At 42.4% G+C, this 14,273-nt stretch overlaps 1 protein-coding gene across 2 annotated transcripts in view; it reads left to right on the top strand.

The window, feature by feature from the left end:
• The first annotated feature begins 8,011 nt into the window (after nucleotides 1–8,011).
• The window catches only part of ASAP1 (ArfGAP with SH3 domain, ankyrin repeat and PH domain 1), a 141,394-nt gene continuing 135,132 nt past the window's right edge, over nucleotides 8,012–14,273 (top strand). Inside the window, exon 1 of one of the 2 annotated variants that reach the window (XM_018913929.3) lies at nucleotides 8,012–8,293. The gene's annotated coding sequence lies outside the window, so the exon portion shown is untranslated. The remainder of the gene's footprint in view (nucleotides 8,294–14,273) is intronic. The other variant, XM_018913918.3, reaches the window with a different exon arrangement.

Genomic DNA, 14,273 nt, shown 5'->3' with positions numbered 1-14,273 from the left:
TGAGGAGGGCAAAAAAGCCAGTGAGAGGGCTACAAGTCATGTCCTGTGAGGGGCAGCAGAAGTTATGTCCTACGGGCTCTGGGCTTGTCTGGTTTGGAGAAGAGGAGGCTGAGGGTGACCTCGTGCTCTTTAACAGCTTCCTGAAGAGGGGAGGGGGAGAGAGAGGGGCTGAGCTCTTCTTCCTGGGATTTATTGGTAGGACATGGGAATGGTTTAAAGCTGTACCAGGGGATGTTTAGACTTGATATTAGGAAGCATTTAATGGAATCACAGAGTCATTTTAGGTTGGAAAATACTTTTAAGATCTTCAAGCCCAACCATTAACCCAACACTTCCAAGTTACCATTAAACTATGGTAAACTACTACTAACCCTAAGTGTCATATTTACATGTTTTTTTGAATACCTCTAGGAATGGTGACTCAACCACTTCCCTTGGAAACTTGTTCCAATGCTTAACCACCTCTTTTTCTGTGGATATTCTTTTCCAGTGTCCAATCTAAACCTCAGCTGGTGCAAGTTGAGGCCATTTCCCCAGCTCTTGTCACCTGTTACCTGGGAGGAGGGACTGACCCCCACCTCTCTATAACCTCCTTTCGGTTGTAGAGAGCAATAATAGCTCTCGTGAGTCTCCTTTTCTCCAGGTTAAACACCCCCAGCTCCCTCAACTGCTTCTCATAGGACTCGTGCTCTAGACCCTACCCCAGGATCCTTTGCTTCAGAGGGTGTCAAAATACTGGAACAATCTTCCAAGAGGGGTGGTCAACACTCCAAGCCTGTCAGTGTTTAAGAGTTATAAGGGCATGCCCTTAACAACACGCTTGGTCAGCCCTGAAATGGTCAGGCAGTTGAACTAGATGAACATTTTAGGATCCTTCCCACTGAAAAATCCTATTCTATTGATCATCTGCATCAATTAGACATTGGCTTTCACTCAGAATTCAATCTGAGAAAGGCCATGGGCTCACCATACAGAGAAAATTCAGGCACAGACCTGGAAATTGAGATGCAGACCTTACAGACAGTGCAAACATAGCCAACATAAAACACCTAATGAGAAAATGGACCCCTACCTGAGGCACAGTTCATCAAGGTAAGAGGTGTAGCCAGAGAGACCCAGGCTGTGCCTTGTCTAAGCAGAAGGTACAGGGCAATGTTTGAGTGCAGTGGAGCAGGGTTATTGCACATCCTTTTATCCTGCTTCAGGGATAAAGAAGCTGGAATTAAGATAAAACACAACTAGACAGCAGCTTGGCTCTGCCCTTCTATTTGTCACTTTAAGTGAAGTTTGGGTGATTTGACCAAGGCCAGCATAAGAGCTTGAACTTGTTATTATCCATGAACATTATCCATGAACATTATCCATGAACCTGCTTAACAAAACTTCATTAACAATTTAATCTGCCTCCTAGGACTAGATGTGATCAGAAGGAGCAAGCCACTGGGGCAGAGTGTGGTCTGAGCCCTAGGCAGCGGAAAGCCTGGTCAGAATGTGTTAAGGTGTTTGGAATAGGTTATAAACTTCTGGCCTTTAGTCACTGAGTAACCAAAGATTGAATAGCAGATCTCTCATTTGACCTCCACAAGAGGAAAAGTCACAATCCCTTGTCTGCATGAAGAGAACCACACCAGCATTACTTTGTGGTTGCCCTGAACATTGGGGAATGTGGATACCTCCTCCTGAGGTACTAAGCTGGTGAGGCAGTGTATGCTAAATTACAAGGTAGGAATGCAGGATATTTAGCCTAAGGAGAGTCATTCAGAAAGGGGATTAATTAATGCATGGTGTTGCATGATCTTCCTCCATGGATGTGCTTTGTAAACCTCAGATGCTGTGTTTGAAACCTCCAATGGTAACATGGCAAAGCATAAATGAGAGATCAAATGCTTCAACTGGTGAACACTTGCAGAGGGATTCACAGCAAGTGAGAGTGGGATGAAGGCAGCCACCACCTCCCCCGAGAGATGAAGGAGCTTTTCCCAAAGAGAAGCCTATAACCAGAGTGTAAGCCAGAACAGTGATGTGATGAGGAGAAATATGGAAATGAGACATCTGCAGAGCCCATCCCTTCTTTGAGGAAGTGCTGCAGTCTTTGTGGCAATAGCAAGTCTCTTCTCTAATCACTATTTCTCCCCACAAACCTCTCTGGGCCTGGCTCCTGGTGCATTGGTAGCAGAGGACAGGCACTGCAGCCCTCCTAAGCATGGGATACAGCACCTTCTGACTCACTGGGTCTAACAGAGGCCACTCCACCACCCACACTGCCCTGGTTTTCTCCCTGTAAAATTCATCTTTCTGCAGCAATCCCAACCTTCTGCTGGGCCATCTCCTTCTCATCTACATACATCGGGGCCATAACACAGCAGACTTCTATTTTACCCTTTGGCTTTGTTTCTCAGTCCTGTTTCCTCATCAGCATTCTAGGGTTTGGATTTTGATGACACCCACACATGCATATGCATGAGCATAAAAATTTAAACTCCTAATCAATTACAATTAATAGAAAAAAAATGCATTTGAGTTTATCTTTCTCTTTGTAAACATGTTTCCATGATGACCATCACCTATTTCCAAAAGTTGTGAATACAATTAGAAACAACATTATTTTCCCAATAGCCTTTAATTTTCTGGACCACTCTAAAGCTCTCCAGGCTAACAGCTCATGCTCACAGCCTATGTTGCGTCCAAATATTCAGTGCTTAGAGCATGTGATGCTTGCAGCATTTATAACAGTGTTGACTCTCACATGTCTATGACAAGTCTCATGGCACCCATCCATACTTTCCAATGTTCAGCTCCTTGTGATAAGGGATTGACAAGAAATATAGCACTAATTTTTATGCATACATTTAGTCTTCATTTGTAAAAATAGCTTAAAATAATTGCTCATATGACTTCCAAAGCCCCAGATCATGAGAAGCTGATGTCTCTTTTTCAAAAAAGTCCTCTAATTGCTAAACAAATCTGGTGATCAACTGGGGTTTGTCATACTGTTTGTTAATGTCTGGAATTCTTGACTTCTGTTTGTCATTTAAGTTTTCTGTAACAAACCAGTGGCACCACATTGAGAAGGCATCTTTTCCAACCATTTTTTAAAAGGAATTCAAGGAAAACTTTAGTGACAATTGGAGAATAAGCCTGGTGTGACACTCACGTGTCCAATGTGTCCTTCCAACCCAGCCATTTCAGCACAATTGACATCCTGGAAACCTACAGAGAATGATGTAGAGAGAGTCAGATTTCTCCACACAACATTTTTATTGCAACTTGGGTCTGTGGAGCATAATTCAACTTCTATTTGTGTTTCAATACTGTCTGGACTGTCCACATATCTTTGGGGAAAGATAAAACCAGTAGCAACTCTGACACTTTGAGGACCTCAATACTTGACATCTGCTTTCTTTAGTACCCTTTACTGCATATTTATACACAGCATTTTTTGAGCAGAGCTGGTAAAACAATTATTTGTACATGTCTTTGGTTTCCTCCCTTCACATGCAGCATTGGAAAGAAAATGGGGGGGAGGGAAAGACTATGAAAATACTCCCCATTTTTGCCATTGTACCAAGGAACAATGAAGGAGAGGCAAAAAAGGAAATGCTTCAGGGTTTGGGGTTTTTTTATTATTTCAGGAAAGAAAACTAAAACCAGTTAAAAATGAAGCATGCACAGCCTACTGTGCATTAGTGCAGCCACTAAGGGTCAAGTGCTTCTTGTCAAGGCAGTTTCTAATGCCTGGACCTTTTCATAACATCAAGAGGTGCTATTTGCTTAATAAATGTACAAACATGTTGTTAAACCTGTTAGAACACAGCTTCTGCTGTATTTCACTGAATGAAAAGTGGGGAAAGTGACAATGTTTCTTGTGTAACGCAAGACCACATGGTTTGCTGGATGGAGGGCGTTTGGTGTTTTCCTAGTGCAACATTGCCAGCAGGGATGCTGATCTCAAAAGTAAATCTCCTTGCCTACTCATTTAGGAAGGAGCAGGACTAGTAATAAAAGTGGCAGGGATCTCCAAGGAAATGTTAAAATTGAAAGCTAGTGCACAAAGAGATATGTTTTGTAGTGCAGCAAGAGGTCTCTAAACAAGTTAATTACTGAAGTTTTCAAGAAAAATACTGTTTATGGTAAGTTGTGTCAGTGTTTATGAAATCCCTTTGGACAGTGTTTTCTACTAATTTTCTCTAATGCTTGCAAAGTTTTAGTATATGCTGTAGTAAATCCAGATGGAGTCACAGTGTGATTATGGAACGTGGTTTAGCGTGTCACAGTATTTCTCTGGCATCCAGTTTCTGGTAGCTAGAGAGAGAAAAGTCTGCCATGGCTGAGACACAGGGCTGGCCATGCTCTAAAGGGAAAATACATCCGTTTCATGTCAATATATTAAGACATTTTTTTTGAGGATGTAAGGCCTCCAGGTGACTGAAAGGCAGAGAAAGACAAAACTAGGACCTGCAATTTCTTTCTCCAAATGTTTTATTTATTCTGTTGAAATCTTCTCCAAATCCAATAAGTAGGGCGTGAAAGAACTGATCTTTCTTTCCAATCTATAATGAAAAAAAATTCCTAACTATTATAATGATAGGGCTTGTAATTGAAACATGAATAGTAACAGAGCTTGGGGCTTCATAGGTTGATGATAATTTTCTTGAGCATTTAGTTCATGATCTCAATAATTATTTCATGTGCTTTATCTTTCACATGCATATCTAAACCCTTTTAATCTTTAATGAACTGACTTGTCTTAATTCAGTAGCCACAGAGTTCTTTATGGAAGAAGTGACAATTTTGTTATCAGCTCTAGGAATACACAAAGCTACATCCTGGGGATATAGAGTAATTGATCAGAAAGCCCAGCTCCTGCAGGTACATCAAGGGTGGATGTGGTCGAGGGTTTTTCCCAATTTAAAAGCAAGCATCTACACATCTGTAATGAGCAAGGCCACTGGCCTTTTTTTTCCTAAGGTGATGGGGGATTTTTTGCAGCTGCTGTGCCCTTCCAGGAGTCTTTATCCACTCTTTAACTTTGATAATTCTGCTCGCCTGAGTTTGAAAATTTCTTTCTAGCCCATTTCTGCTGAAATGTTTCTGTAAAGTTTATTATTGTCAGCTTCATTATTTTCCCTACCATGCTATCCCTGTTCTCCCTTTTTACCAAGATGGACAATAACATCTTTTTGTAGAGTTTTCAACACAAATGTCTCATAAAATTAAACTTTTCACAATAAGCACAACCTTTTTTCTACTTATTTTTTAACTGAAAAAACAGGAACATTTTTTTTTCTAATTCTTTCCAGAAATTGTTGGAAATGTGTTCTAAACTGATAGTTTTCCATTTAATATAAATTATTCCTCCCCCCACTCCTTTGAAATGTTTCTACACAGAACCCCAGTTTTGCAGAAAGCACTTGCTCTTCTGCTAACAGCCTACTGAAGGTAGCTGGAGGACACTAGTCTTTTTAATTATTACTTTATCCCCTCTCACCTTGACCTCACTCTGCCCTGGTAGGGAATGTTTGCCTACACCTAACTGATTTACAGCAGATGTTAGTGGTAATAAATTATATCCCACTTCCCCCAGCTCCTTTTTTTTCTTGAGCTGCTCGAACATTTTCAAATGAAAAGTCTCTCAATCTTAAAAGGCTTTTTTTTGGTCAAAATGCATATTTTGAAGTTTTATGCTTATTTTCTATATTTTTTTTTATTTCTGTCCAGTTATACTGAAAAGGCTGCACTTTATATCTTTTCTCTATATTTTGCTTTCCTACTGGAAAGTGTGGCACTGAGGGGAAAATACAAGGAAAGAGAAGGTGAAAAATACTATGACAACAGAAGAACTTCTATGGAAAAAAAACCCTGAATAACTGAAATAGCTCACTGGCAAAGCACATGGAACAAGAAAAAAAAGAAAAAAAGTTCAACCCCAACATGTTTTAACTTTTCCCTGGTTTTCCACCAGTTCCTTCCTGACATCATCAAGCAACCATTTGGTCCTTGTTTCATGTAGCACGTGCTGGGCAAGGAAGATGACTTCATGCCTCTAAAGTCAAGTATTTGTTCCAGCAGCTCTTTGCACAGATGCAGCCACCAGTGCTCCAGTCAATCTCACAGGGACTGACCCCCATCACCAGCCTCATGCTTTCCAAAAAGTAGTAGGAGAATGACTGGGAACATGAGGACCCAACCTGAAAGATATTTTTTGAGTCAGAAGTAGGCTGGAGACCAGATGAGAATTCCTGATGAAGGGATGCCCCCAAAACCCCATTTCCCACCCCAGTTGTGCTGCCAGATATAACCTAACTCCACAGTCCAAGCATTATGCCCGAGCCTGGCCACTTCCAGGGTATGCTGCAACCAGTGCTGGTTTGCCAGAGCTTCTCTCTTTGAAATAATAAGCAGAAACACGCTGCAAGTAGTAGAAGGAGCTGAAAGAAGCCTTTTCCTATAGTGCTCCTGTTTTACCTAGCAGGAAACTTAATATAATGATAGAGGTTATTATTGCATGTGGGACTCACATTAGGGCCATTTCAGATGGGATAATTGCCAATGCCTTAAGCAAGGGCACCAGTCAGTGGATATTACCCCTGTGCCTAATTACTTCCACCAGCAAGTGAAATTCAAGGTACTAATTTTTATCCTTTTTTTATTTCTATGAAGTCTTAGGAGAATCAGAAAATCTAAAGACATGATGTTTTCTTTCTAACATGCTTTAGGCAGGACTATCCCAAAAAGTCAATTTTCAGAGAGAGGAAGAATTTTTGGAAGTGGGGCCTTGCCTTAGGAGTTATAACCTCTGGAAAGCAGAGAAGCCTGGAACCATCCTCCTCCAGAAAATACAATGAAGTCCCCATTCTGCAAACAAACAGAGTCTTAACTCTGTGTGTATGTGTGCTTGTAATACTATGAATTTAAATTTGGCAATTCTTGAGTAAACTTCACTTTATTAATTACATCTATGGGGTAAGAGGTCAGCTCTATGCAATCTTATTGCTTCTCCTTGCCTTTGTCACTAGCTAAGAGCTTTACATTAATAGTGTAACCAAGGTATATCATATAAAAAGAAATAAATTAAGAAATCTAAAAGTGATATTTTTATGATGATGAGCTAACCACAAGACACAAAGAGCAAAATGTATATTCTGAAAATTACCAATCAAACAGGCTTTATCCTAACTTTGTTGGGGACTGCAGAATTTATTCCTCAATTCATAGAATCATAGGATAGTTTGGGTTGGGAGAGTCCTTAAAGATTATCTAGTTCCAGTCCCTCTGCCATGGAACTAGATTCCTTGGCACAATGGCATAAAGGAATCTCCAAACTCCCCTGCTGCTTTAAGTAGCCTGTCCCTACTATTTCTAGGGGAGGAAGCAGGGGGTCCCCACTGTACCGGCCTGGAGTAAACCATCAAATATCCCACAATATATGGGAAATATCCCACAGACAGCCTTAGAAATCTTATGTTACAGCAAAAGAGAAGTGGAAAAAGAACAGGTAAAACTCCCTCAGGACTACCAGGTATCCAGAGTCAGCGGCACATAGGAGTTCGGGCAGGTTGCTGCGGGGCTCAGGGTGCATCTCCTTCTCAGAGGAGGAAAATTATTCACCTTTCCACTAAAGCAGCTCTATGTAGAAATCAATGGAGTTAAAAAAGGCGAGGGCAGGGCTGAACGCAGGGCTGCTGCTCAGACTTGGGAGCGCTCAGGCTGCGGAGCCCCGCGGGCAGCTCGTGTTTCCAGGCGCCTCATGTCGCAGATCTGATTTCAGCCGTGGGCAGGCAATGGGTTAACAGGGACGCTGCACGTTAACTGTATCTGTGGAGATTATGGCATGTTTATCCAGTGTTCAGATTTCCTGTCTGAGTGTTTGGATTTCCTGAAATCCCTGCTATCAGCCCAAGTGCTGTCCACTGAGCAGACCTTTTTCCCTCTCTCTCTTCCCCCCACCCCACCCCCCTTTTTTTTTTAAACTTTGCTCACATGGTTGGTTTTCCTTCCTGCTCTCTTTCCAGTTGTAGTGCCTGTGTCTCCTCACCGGTCAGGACATTTATGGATGCTGATCAACACTCTTAGACTCAACAACTCTGAGGATTGCCGTACATTGGATTTCCTTTTTATTACTATTATTATTATTTTATTTCACTTTATTTTTATCATTTTGTGGCAAGAAAACCTGAAGAAACATGCTCTTTTTCAGCTGCCCATGGGAGAATATGTTTTAATCTGAGATGGAATAATGGCCTTAGGCTTGAGGACCAAATCTGGAATGGGAATTCAGACTGCACACGTCCTGGTGAGTTACAGCGCGTGGGGGCTGAGCGTGGCTGGCGAGGAGCAGCTCAGAGACCGGGACAAAGGCTGAGCCCGTCCATTCAATGTGGCTACGGAGCAAGCTGAGCACAGCAGATGGGTGAAGCTGAAGTCAGAACTTTTTCCAAATAAAACAACTGAAGTCCATTTTTCGATGCTCCACAGCCCAGATAATGCCTAGTTAACTTTGTAGCAAAATGTGTAAGGCCAGATTCTGTGAGTCCTTTCTCACGTAAGAAACTTTTACTCACGTAAACAACCTCAGTGACTTTAAAAAGAGCTCATGTAAGAAAGGGCTTGCAGAATGGGGCCCACATTGTAAATTGTAATGTCTCACTCTCAGCGAAAATTAATGAAAAAAAAAAAATCACATTTTCTGATTATCTTTGCATGTTTCCTGCCTTTTACATTTTATTGTGGATCTAGATTTAAGTTTTAAGAAGAATCTGTGTGCCAACTATTTGCCCTATTGTCTCTTCAATAAGTTTGCAGTAGGAGCAGCAGTGTATTGCATGCAGCAGTTCCGGGAGGCCAGAAAGGGGCTTTCTGTTGTTGGAGGGAAAATGCTGAGTGCTATGCTGCTCTGAATGAACTGGAAAGCTGCATTCAGACATGGGGCTTAGCTGAGGTTTTAGCTTCGTTTTTGGATGTTAGAGTTCGTTATGACATTGTCAGCCTTAGGTGGTTTTAGCTAAACCACAGTCACAAAAGCAATGAGTTGACCAGTCTCAAAATCAGTGACTCAGAATTTGAAAAGAAAAAATCTTCCTTTCAGGCCTCTGAAACAGATTTCATTATTGGCATCCATGGAAGTGTTGCTGGAGTAAGTTGTGGAAGATAAAGCATCATCACTGTTGCAACTTTTGCTCTGTCCCATGGCTGGAGGCTGTGGTTGTGCTGAACATTCCTAAGCTGCTCATTGGAGCCAGTCCAGGGATTTGATTCTCTAATTGTAGGGAAAAATCTTGTTTTAGGACTTGCTTAGCTGTAGGGAAACATCTATAGGAAACCCAGATTTTTATAGCAATTTTCCTTTTTTTTAGCACTTTTACTGTTTTTCTTAGTCTATTGAACAAGTCCTGAATTCTAGTGTACAACATTGCATGTCAAACAAGAGACTGATATTTAAATTTTGGGGGATTTAGTAGGACAGAATACTTTCCTTCTTATACCCATAAAGGAAAAGAGTCATTTTCCCAGCTCTTTGCAAAGCTTTCAGATTTGAGGTTTTAAACTGCCTGGTGTGCCAGCTATCTGTACAATCCTTTGAACATGATCCCGCTGCTCCTCTTCAAGGTTTTCTTGGCTTGAAGTGGAATGTTTTCTGGAGGAGCCAGACCAAACTAATGCCTTGTCTGCCTGGGAACCTCCAGGAATTTAGTTTTAATCATTGACATGGGGCAACACTGAACTTGGTGGCATTTTATGCATTGAAAGGTCAGTTCTTGCTGTGTATGTAGGATGTACTCTCATTCTAGTGGGTTGACTGTCAAAAAATGAAAGGGGGGCCAAGGAACCCCTCACTTGAGTTAGACTGGACCGTGGTGCCCTGCCCTGCAGTTACCATGCAATTTGATGGTCTGTGATCATGGACATGATCAAACTGACTGTAACAGAAATGTGCTCCTCTCAAAGCTGGCAGAAAAGTCAAATGTCATCAATGATCTGTGAACTGTAGAAATTACAGATGAGACGTCAGGGGAGGTATAGACTCATCTAGGTCTACCCAAATCTCCTGGATTTGGAAATTTTGTTGGTCTACCTATGAGCAAGATACTTGAGACTGGATCAGCTATGGGATTTTTGCCCCCTTTTTGCAGGGCTGTCAGAACTTCTCTGGTTTCAGCCAGGTTGGGAATGCTATGGGAATAGTTTTCCTGGTGGTATTTTGGTATTTCCTCTTCTGCTCACACCCAGAGCAGGAAGTGCAGAAGCACAACCTTCAGCTCATTGTGTACGGATTTCTTTTTATAAACCTGAATTCGCTGCCCGCCCCCCTCTCTCTTTTTTTATTTTTCTTAATAGCCCTCACATAGGATTAAGTGGATTTAGACTGAAAATTTTTTTATATATTTTCATACGACACTACTAAGCACTCAGTAATTCCTTGACAATTCCTTAATAAGGGATTATCACATTAATTTTCAATTGTCTAAATGCAGTATTCCCAATCATATAATCGATAATGTCAATGTGCCAATGTCCCTGAGCAGCTGCTTCTGCTGGCATTTACTCCTGAACCTTCAGCATCACCAGGACTAACTGGCCACCAGGACCTACCTACTCAGTTGCCCATGAAGAAATTCTGCAAATTCTTCTATTTTTGGTAACAAATGGAACCATAAACTCTCTAAGATTAGACACTTCATGCTTTAATGTTCTTTCACTCATTTTCTGTTTCTGCATCAGTGAGGAGGTCCAACCTCACTCCATGTGTCCAACTCACTCACCATCACGACTGCCAGTCCTCCTGCCTTTCTTGCTGTTGTTGGCAGGTATGGATAAACAATTTTGACAGGTACAGAGTCCTGCAGAGCTAACTTCATAAGCAGAGTGATGTTTCACTGCTCAGATGATAAGCAGACCAGAGGAACTAAACCACTTTCACCAAAAACGTCCCCCACATCAAAAAAAATTAACTCTTCATTTTCACACAGTTTTCCTCAAAAAGCAAAGAATTCAACTTTTTTACATATCTGAGAAAGCACATCACATTTGGATTGCATCTTCCCCCCCACTATCATAGCCACGCTGTGAGCCCTTCATTGGCCATTTTAGAAATTAAAATAAAGTTAAGATGGATCCTAAAGTCGGTCCACGGCAAAATAATTATCTCTATCTCTGCTTGGGTCCACTTTTAGGAGCACTACATGAACAGCTATGCCAGTCATGATTGGAAACTCTCTCCACGAGTTTGGAAGACAATTTGCTCCTCAACAGTTTCATAGTCTTCAAAAATACAAGGAAACACAAGCAATGGGAAGTTAATTTACTTCACTAAAATCCTCTGTAACTTAAGATTTAAGCAGATGAAATACAATTACCAAGGGGATTTGATTTCTGTGATTCTTTTGGGGTGTTTCTATTGCTGTTGGCTCCAATTCTCTTTCTTGGGCTTTGGGGAGCTGCAGAGCTTCAGAGAGGGCACAAGGAGGGGAATGGAATGACAGCCTGGGTCATTATTTCAGACACTGATTATCAGCAGGCTCAGCCTAGACCACACATCACTCCTCCCATGTGGCACCCAGGAGCCAAGCTCCATCCATGCTGAACAGGGGGAGATGTGAAGCTCCTTGCTCAGTCTCCCTCTGAACCCCAAAGCTGGGTTCAGCCCCACCAAGTGATGCTTTTAGTGCATCTTCCTCTATCTCGACTGGAGTTAACAAAATCCATCTGTCTCTGTGAGTCAGCAGAAAAGTATTCAGCTTTTATAAGAGTTAAGGGACATGGGATAGGGCAATGTCAAAGCACAGAAATCTTCCCCCAGCTCGCCACTTGCACATCACACAGGGAGAGGGGGTTGCATTTTCAGTTCCTATTCACCAGAGGAGCTGTTTTACACCAGCAGAGGATGTGGCCCGTGGTGTGCACGGCCATGGCTGCTGAACAAGGCTCCTTTCATCAGCAAACAAATGTGCAAACGGCATCACCCAGCACGCACTGTGACGCGGCGGCTGCTGGCACTTTAGGGAAGTCAGAAGATGACTCTATTTTCTTCTCATCAAAAGTAAAATGAGGAAGTCTCCCCTCTCCTCTTGTGCCCCCACATCTACCACCCTGGCTTGAGCAAGTTGATCCTTAGGTATTTGTGTGGGGGTTTGTTCTCAGTGGTTAACCACATAACAATTTGAAGCATGTGGCTCACTCAAAAGAAACTGCCTTTAAACATTTTTAGACTGTAATTGTGTTGGAGAGAGCAAAGTCCCAGCTGGGGGCTGCTGGCCACCCTGGGGGCTGCGGCAGGAAGCCCTAAACATCCCACAGCAAGGTCCAATGAAGAGGGGAGAAAAAGCTAATTTTATATCTAGGAACTTCTATTCTTGACAACGCTCTACAGCCAGGGCCAGATGTTCCCACCTCAGGTTTTGTATCTTTACTTGGTGTGTCAGAGCAAAACACCCGACAGGAAACAAAACAGAGAGAAAAGGTGTGGCAATGAGGGGAATAGTGTTTTGGCACACCACTTTCATAAATAAAGACAGAGAAAAAATAACAAAGAAATTTTGGAGAAGCTTTGCTGTGAAGCTGAGAGCACCTGAAACTGCTGCATGATCCCTGGAGGAAGGGGTGAGGCAGGTAGTGTGGGACTGGAGAGCCAGGCTCTGCAGGTCATGGCAAGGAACAACCCTGTTTGGGGTGGTAAAATGCCTCATTAGAGTTCCTCTATCCCTCCAACCTTTGTTGGACAGAGAGGAAAGACTGGAGAAAGAAGCTGTGGTGATGAGCATTTGTGAGGTAAAGACCCCAACACCTGCATGGTGCCTCAGTGCTTGTTATCCCAGAGCTATGGGGCTATGCTAACATCCAGTTTTAAAGAGTCTGGGGCTTAAAGAAGCCAATAAAACTGAAGACTGCAACATTTCCCCAAGGGAGAAGATGTCTGTGAGACATTCTGCAAGTAGTTTGTGACTCCCTAAGGCCACGGCCTTTTAATTGCCATCTGATCCAGGGCATGCTCAGTCCATGGTTAGGAGAGCCTCTCCTTGGCTGCACATATACATGCTCCTAAATGTTCATTGAGAAAAATAACAAGTGCAACTAATCTTCTTCACCCAACTACAAGCCTCACTTCTAATTCAGCAGGCAAAAATACTGTATCTGTACAATTGCCAGAATGGCACCTGATCTAGGAAAGCAAATGGCTTTTGGAGCGTGGCCCTAAAGGTTGAAAAGTTTAACTCATTTGGAGAAAGAGTAAATAAGACCTTGCCAAATCTTCTCTCATGGTTACAGTGACAGAAGCTGTAGCCTGGTGGCACAGGGATAGGATTGAATTCCAAATAGAAATTGAGCTATGCCCTTAGGTCCTGGGAGGACCTGTAACCCCACACATTCCTTCCATATCTGTTCTCCAGTCTGGGGAGAAAATAAGTCAGCTCTTAGTGGCTGAACAACACCCCTGGGATTGCCACCTTCTGTCTCTGAATTATGATGGGCAAGTCACTGCATGGCCCTACCCAGACCAGCAGCAGGAGCAGCATGGCTGGCTCCCACTTTCCTTTTGTTCATCTGTGCAGCAGCCAGAAGGGAAATGCAGAGCACACAGTTGATGTGCTCCTCAGAACTACTGGGGCAAGGAGAGGGAGATGTCTCCTGGCACAGCATCATTTCCTTTTTATAGCAGCTGGCCAAGTGCATAGAGAGCAATTTTGTCCTGGCCAGACCTGCCAGCCAGAGGCAGTAGGACATTTCAGGCACTAGGACAAGCCTTATAGTTTGTGGATTCAGCCAAATACCAAGCCCTTAGCAAAGTGCTATGGTTCTACACAGGAACATAAAACCATCCCAGCCAACACTTCAGGATCTTGTCTTCAGCAGTGGCTGGCACATGAGAGGTGCAAGAGTTCAGCAGGGAGGACATGTAGTGGTATTTCCACAGATAATGGTCCCAACGTTCCAGGATCTCATCTGGAGGATTTTCAGAGATCATGCTTAGGATGCACTTGTCCTGCAGATATTTGCAACATGCTTTGTAGGCTTTTTCCTACTTAAGCTAATACACATTTTAGGCATCCATCTTACAGGCACTAGAGATTGTTAGACGAAAATGAGTAGGTAAACTCATGGAAGGAATTTTGTCCTGGATTTACAGTTATTAAACCATTACTAACAGTGAGGGTACAATCCTAGTTTCCTACCTGATTTATAGTAGTCTACAAACTGAATTTTGTGGAAATATTCCAGATTTATTTATGAGTAAATAAGATCTATGCCAGCACCATGTAACTCCAGGACTTTATTTA

Source organism: Serinus canaria, chromosome 2 (genome assembly GCF_022539315.1).
Source record: "Serinus canaria isolate serCan28SL12 chromosome 2, serCan2020, whole genome shotgun sequence".
NCBI classification, from domain to species: domain Eukaryota; kingdom Metazoa; phylum Chordata; class Aves; order Passeriformes; family Fringillidae; genus Serinus; species Serinus canaria.
The sequence above is the reverse complement of the archived record's forward strand: the minus strand, read 5'-3'. Positions and strand labels throughout refer to the sequence as shown.